Source organism: Rhodnius prolixus, unplaced genomic scaffold (genome assembly GCF_049639745.1).
Source record: "Rhodnius prolixus isolate KJV_2025 unplaced genomic scaffold, Rpr scaffold_1, whole genome shotgun sequence".
Lineage (NCBI taxonomy): Eukaryota > Metazoa > Arthropoda > Insecta > Hemiptera > Reduviidae > Rhodnius > Rhodnius prolixus.
In genome coordinates this window covers 42,249,555-42,256,226 of record NW_027411581.1, presented here as the reverse complement: position 1 = coordinate 42,256,226, position 6,672 = coordinate 42,249,555, and positions in this window count along the sequence as shown.

Below are 6,672 nucleotides of genomic sequence, written 5' to 3'. Positions count from 1 at the left end.
ACAGCTATTTGTTAATTAGCACAAAACCAATTGGTTTGCGATTAAATAAAAACATTTATTGTAATCTAAGAATGAATGTTTAAAATATTTAAGATGTATAAAAAGAGGTCAACAAGTAAGCAACATGCATTTCTTAAATTCTCTTTCAACATAACAATGTATTGAATATTTGATAAATATGCAACAAAATAACCTTTCATATGGAGGAAGGTATAAGGTTATATTGTTAAGTGGACAGTTTTGATCAAGATATGGATGTTATATGCTTTCTCTCCCAGCTTATCGTCTCTCCCATTGACTCTCCCCAGCTTCTCTCTCTCTTATATATATATATATATAAATGTTGCCAGAAAGAATGAGTGTATGTTGCCAGCGTGTAGCAATCTCAAGTCAAGATCTATGTGCTCTATTCCTACAACAAACCATATTAATACCTGTTGTCTCAGCCCTGGTACATCTCTATTTCATTTTCATCTTTTGAGATTTTTGTTTGTAGATTATATATATATATATATTGTATATTTACTTCTTTAGTTGAACATTTCGAAACATATCTTAGAAACATCTGTTTATCATTGCTCATTGTAAAATATCGTGATATTTAATTTTATAAACATGAGATAATATTTACTTAATATAAAATAATCAAACTTTTAAAACTGTTAACGGTTTTAAATTTTTACATGTTCCTTCCTTGTATATGTAAAGATTTAGCTTTTTACTAGACCTTTATTCTGTTAACTAACTTACGAATTCATTTTAATGTTATGCAGAGAAGTCTGCAGGAAAATGAACATTGCCGACACCTGTTTCTGTTAAAAAAAAAAAAGATTAAAGCTTCCAAATGTTTATTTCAGGAAATCCGGTTATAAGAAAAAAATTAATCCTCTGGCCGCATTAAATCTTCCTTCTGGCCTCTAGAGCGCCCAGATCCTCGCATCCTAAACTTCAATTTGTTCTATCACTAGTTGTACATAATGCTTATTTCATTTCAAATTCTTTTTTTACTTGAACTAGTAGAATTTCAATTCATTCATCTTACATGCCATGTACGAAACGTCATCAAACAAACAATTCGTCACAAAATGTTTCCCTATTTTGCAGTCCACATGCTCACTTCTTTCCTACAATCTGTTTAATTAAACAAAGTGTTGTGCTTTACATTCGTTTTTTTTTTAACAGAAAAAATACTTGTTTAGCATGTACCTAATACAATACAGTCATATGATAGCTCGTAGAATTGAGTAGTAATTTTTAGTCGAATTAAATCATTTGAATTAGCATTGTTGAAACGGAATAAAGAAACTGCAGTGTTTCCCATTTAAACCATTCATTCAAAGTGCATTAATACATTTTTAAGTTCTCACAACGTTTTATGCCCAAACTTATCACTTTCTCAATCGCAAAATATATCGTATCTAAACCTGTACAGTTATCATTTAATGAAATATAAATTTCGAACTTGACTTTAAAAATTTGCTTAAAAAAATTGAAGAAATTCGGAAGGAAGTCATTAAAATTCTTAATAGTTTATAGTTTCAAGAAAAATATGTTAATTTTTAATTTTTGCTTAATTTGTTATTTTTAATGGAGTAATGTTTGGTATTGGTACTTTATTCTATTATTATTATTATTATTTTAACATAAGGCACGTCAATATCTAAGTCAGTCAAATGTCTACAGTCTCAGTCCACTGCCGTCCTCCGGACAGTGTTTTCTCCTACTGGTTACGGCTTATTGAACCAACTGGGAAGGAAGAACCGAAACCTTTATTTTTAATTGTATTTATTTATCAACTGCTCGTGAATTCAATACTTAGGAGTTCGCTTAAAAATGTTCAACATAAAATGGTAATGTTGAACATAAAAATAAAATGTAAAAAATAAATGTTAACACTATTGGAGTTGTCGAACAGTGGATATGCATTATGAATTTAGCACCTTACACTGAATTCTACTGCAAACTTCTATACATTCATGTATAACATGTTAGTCTAACGCCACAGTTGAAGGGGAGTTATTAGTAAACGTCAAATGAACTGAACATTGCTTTAAATCAGTGGTTCCCAAAGTGGTCCCTACGGACCCCCAGGGGTCCACGGGATCATTCAGGGGGTCCGTGGAAAATTAAAATTGATTTGGGGGTCCTTGAACAACGTCAGGGGGTCCACGCGAGGTTCAATATAAAAAAATAACTGTGATCCATTTTTATTTTTATGGAAATTAGAAACTAACAAGGTGACCAGTTAAATTTAATCAAAACTAAAAGCGCAATATCTGTGTTTGTTGCAAAACGTTTTCTGTAACAACAAAACTTGGGAAGAGGAGAACGTTCTCAGTTTCCAAATCTTTCGAAATTGCAAAGTAGAGATGAAGATTTGCTTGCTCACTGTCGAACACTTAACGGCTCTTCATGCGGACCTGAACCAAAGATTACTCGTGGGGATTTGCGGTAGCTACTCACAAACATTGAGCCGGATGTAAATAAACTCATAACAACTCATAACGTTCATCCAAATTATTAATTTTTTTTCAATGAAAACTTCTTAAACAAAATGTTTTTTTAAATTTGTAATTTTTACACTATGCATTTATGTAGCTTTTTCACTTGGGATCCGTGGGCAAGTTTTGACTATAAAAAGGGGTCCATGGGCAAGTTTTGACTATAAAAAGTGGTCCATGGGTCAAAAAAGTTTGGGTACCACTGCTTTAAATTAAGGTGTACTCTTGAGTAAATAATCAAATTCAAATTGTAATTTATACAATTTTATGAATATTTTCGTCCAACTGCCAAATTAGGTGTCGTGGACGGAAGCGATTAGCAAACAAACATACTTTACCATAAATTTCTCATAGTAAACATTAAATAAAAACCAAGGCTTAGACCGGAATCGAACCCATTACTAAAATACATATTAGCTTGGCAGGTCTCGCCTCTAACTGTTCGGCTACCGTGGCCCAATTTTTACGAATATATTGTGAGTTTAGAGTTAGAGGTTCAGGAAAATTCACCTTATTTGAAAATGTTTTAAACAATAATAACTTATCTTTAGCGCCTTTTTTAAAGGTACTGTTGTTTCGTAGATTTACAACCAGTGAATTTAAAGTAACAGAGGTTTGTGAATTCGCCACTTTGTCATCTAAACCAAGGATCTTACACTTAAATAGTAAGTATTATACATAGCGGCTATGTTCTTTATTTTAAATAGATAATTAGTATGCATAAATGTCCCTCTAGGAGAGGAATGTAGGGTTGTGATTAAGATTCAGTCGCCGACAAGAGAGGCGATTACAATATCCTTTGACCTCTTTGACAACATTCGTATATTACTTACACTCTTAACTGCCCACACATCTATTAATTCCCTGTCATTAATAATTATTACTGTAAAGCCTGCAGAGAGGTTATAAACTCCAACCAAGTTGACAAAGAGATATTGCAATATATATATATTTTTTTATTTACTACGTTTTACTGTAAACATATCACATTACTGAATTTATTCAAATTATGTGTTTATAAAACGAAAGTGGTACATTGTTCTTAGACATATGACTCAAGAATTCCTATCGCCCCAAAATGAATTATTATTTTCCAGTTATTTTCTCTAAAGGGGCTTGTGGTATCAGCTTGCTAATTTTTATAATATATTCGCCATGAAGTTATGTTTTTATTATGTACAATGAAAATGGTTTTCTTTTTCTTGGAGGGGTTTTTGTAGAAATATTTGTAAAGGTTTGAGGGATTATTTCCCAATAAATGTGTATATAAGAAGAGATTTGCGAAATAAAACAAAATAGAATTAGTTGCTAGACAAAGATATCCAGATAAGCTGAACTGAGTAAAATGTGGTTAATCCCGCAGGTCGTGCGGGAAAGCTTACTTCGAGGGATAAAACAGCGAGATAGTTAAGCAATAAATAACAAATTACTAATTTTTAAATATTTAACACAAATAAGATTTAGTGACTACTACATTAAATCATTCCGATTACAATTAAGTTTGTTTAATGTCTCAAGGGATTCGATTCTATGAAAGTAATTGGAAAAATCCAGTAAAACGCACGATATAAAATTGGGGAAACATGCTAATTGAAAATACAAAATACATTGATATAAAATACAAATACAAACATTTTTCCCCACTAGATGATGCGACAGGATGGTTTGCACAGTGAGGAATTTATCTAGATAAAAGAGTCTAAAAATTCCTGATTAGATATCATCCGTTCTCCTCCTCACATACTATTTCACAAGTATACACATTGTCACAATCGGATATCAAGAAACTTAAGACGAAAATGTGAGTGGCATTGGGTATCATATGGTTTTAATTCACTTTACTTTGCCAGGATTTTGGGTAATAACATCTGTTATTTACCCAAAACAGTCTGGAAGCGCTAGTTGCGAATGTTTGCAAAAGCCCACTTTTAATTGCGTAAAAGTATTATGTAGAACAATTTTTGGTTGTTTAATATCCCAAGAGATGCAATTCTGTGAAAGTACTTACTTTGGAAAGACCAGTGAAACACATAATATTAATAAATAATACTTTTTGTGTAACAGTATTAAATATTCTCCTAAAATAAACGAAGAAATTGCTTTTATTCTCTCCTGAGAGCATATAATAAAAAGTAACTTGTTTGCCAAAAAGAAAATTTAATCTAAAATCCTTTAAATTCTTTTCAATAAAACTTTCTGTTCTAATTAAAAAACTTCTCTGGAAAATGTTTATTCGAAAATTTAAGAAAAATTATTAACGGCCAGCATGCCAATCCTCATTGTTCAGAAATATCCTGGAATGTTGAAAGGGAGGAAGCGAATGTAAGATGAAATTATTAACTTAAACCGACGAATAGTATAACATCAGAGTATAAGGAATAGAACAAGGATGAGCAACACGCGGCCCGTCAAGCATTTCTAAAATTGAATTTATTTTATCGACTTTCTCCCATCAATATATTGTTATAAAATTAATCATAATAAAATGGTAGTACATACTGAACCGAAATATTTTTTTATGGCGAGTTACTTGTCGACGACGTTTTTAAACATGCAATACGAACGCGCCGCGTCTGCGCGATTTTTTTGTGACGACATACACACTTGTCGGTGACTTGTTCAAACATGCAATACGGACGCGATGCGTTTCGTACGAAGTTTCGTAAATTATTAATAAGTGTTAATCTATGTGCGGCCCGCCAAAAAAAATAAAATTTAAATTGGCCCGTTGATTAAAAAGGTTGCTCACCCCAGGAATAGAATAACGTCAGAGCTTCTAATATCTCTCAACATAATGGCAGGCATTGTGGACAGTGTCTCCTATTGAATTGGAGAACTAACTTGGAAAAATCAGCAATAGCGGAGCGCTTAGAGGCAAGAAACGCAAAGCTCATGGTGTTCGATCCTGTCCTTGGATATTACTGGTGTAATAAAAGAAATTTGCAGTCAATTATGTTAGCTAATCGCCTTGGTCCACGAAATATAAATGCAAAGCCTTCCGGAACTAGCTGGCATTACTTGATTTTTTTACTAGTGTCCGTTCGGATGGTAGGCTATTTAAAAATTAAAGATGGTTATTAGGTTTAAAAAGAATTGCATGGGTCAATACGTAAAAACGTCTCAACAAAATTATTATTATTAATAATTACCACTAATACTTCTATCCATCAATCAATGTAAAAAATAATAATTATAATTCTAGTCAATATTAGTCAACTGCAAAGTTGGCTTAGAACAGATGGTGTGTCCAGCCGTGCAGCATCTGTTGGACTTCACTGGACACCTTTAAATCTTTCTGAACGTAATATGAGCCTGTCGTTACCTAATCTAATATCATTACAAGATAAAATGGTTGTTTGTTTTCCCAAGTTAAATTTCTAGTAAATATCTGCCTCGATGTCGAATTTGTAAAGTAAGTTATTCCAGATAGTTGCAATCTGCTGATAGGTACTAAAATATATATATATATATATATATTTTCAGAGAACGCATTTCAGTTACAGGTGACATCGGTCAAATACCACTCAAAATTTCTTATAATTTGGATATTTATTATTCAATAAGTGAATGAAAATTTGATTTGAAAAATAAGACATCCAATTATTAACAGATGAAATCAGCAATCAAACATTAAAAATATAGTTTTCTGAATCCCTTCTACCGAAGTTCCATGCCGAGCTGAAAAGATCCAATCACCAGTGATAAAATATATGTTTGCTCGAAATGGTATGAATTTGACCGCTTCTGTGATATCTTTGTTGCTGATGGAGGAAATCTAGAACAATTCCAAACATGAAAATAAAGTTATTGTGCTGCAATAAACTTTATGTATTCGTTAGTGTAAGTTCAAAATTGCACTGTTATGCAATTTATATTTACCTCAATAAATATAAATGTTTGGAATAGGTATATTTTTTTCGGATTACCGTGAATTTAAACCCAGTTCGAAATGATTAAACCAAATTTTATAGTTAAAGTTGTATTTTAAATCACAAGTGTGAAAATCAAAACAGCTATTACTTCTTTTCAAAACAGTAAACAAAATGCTCAAGCTAGATAAGACTTATTGCGGACAGTTTAGCCAATTTCCTTTACAATACAAAAAGATTGGAGAGTGTTCCCCTTCTCAACTTTGCGTAAAATCTGATTGTTTGTTTAGGTTAGAGGGTGA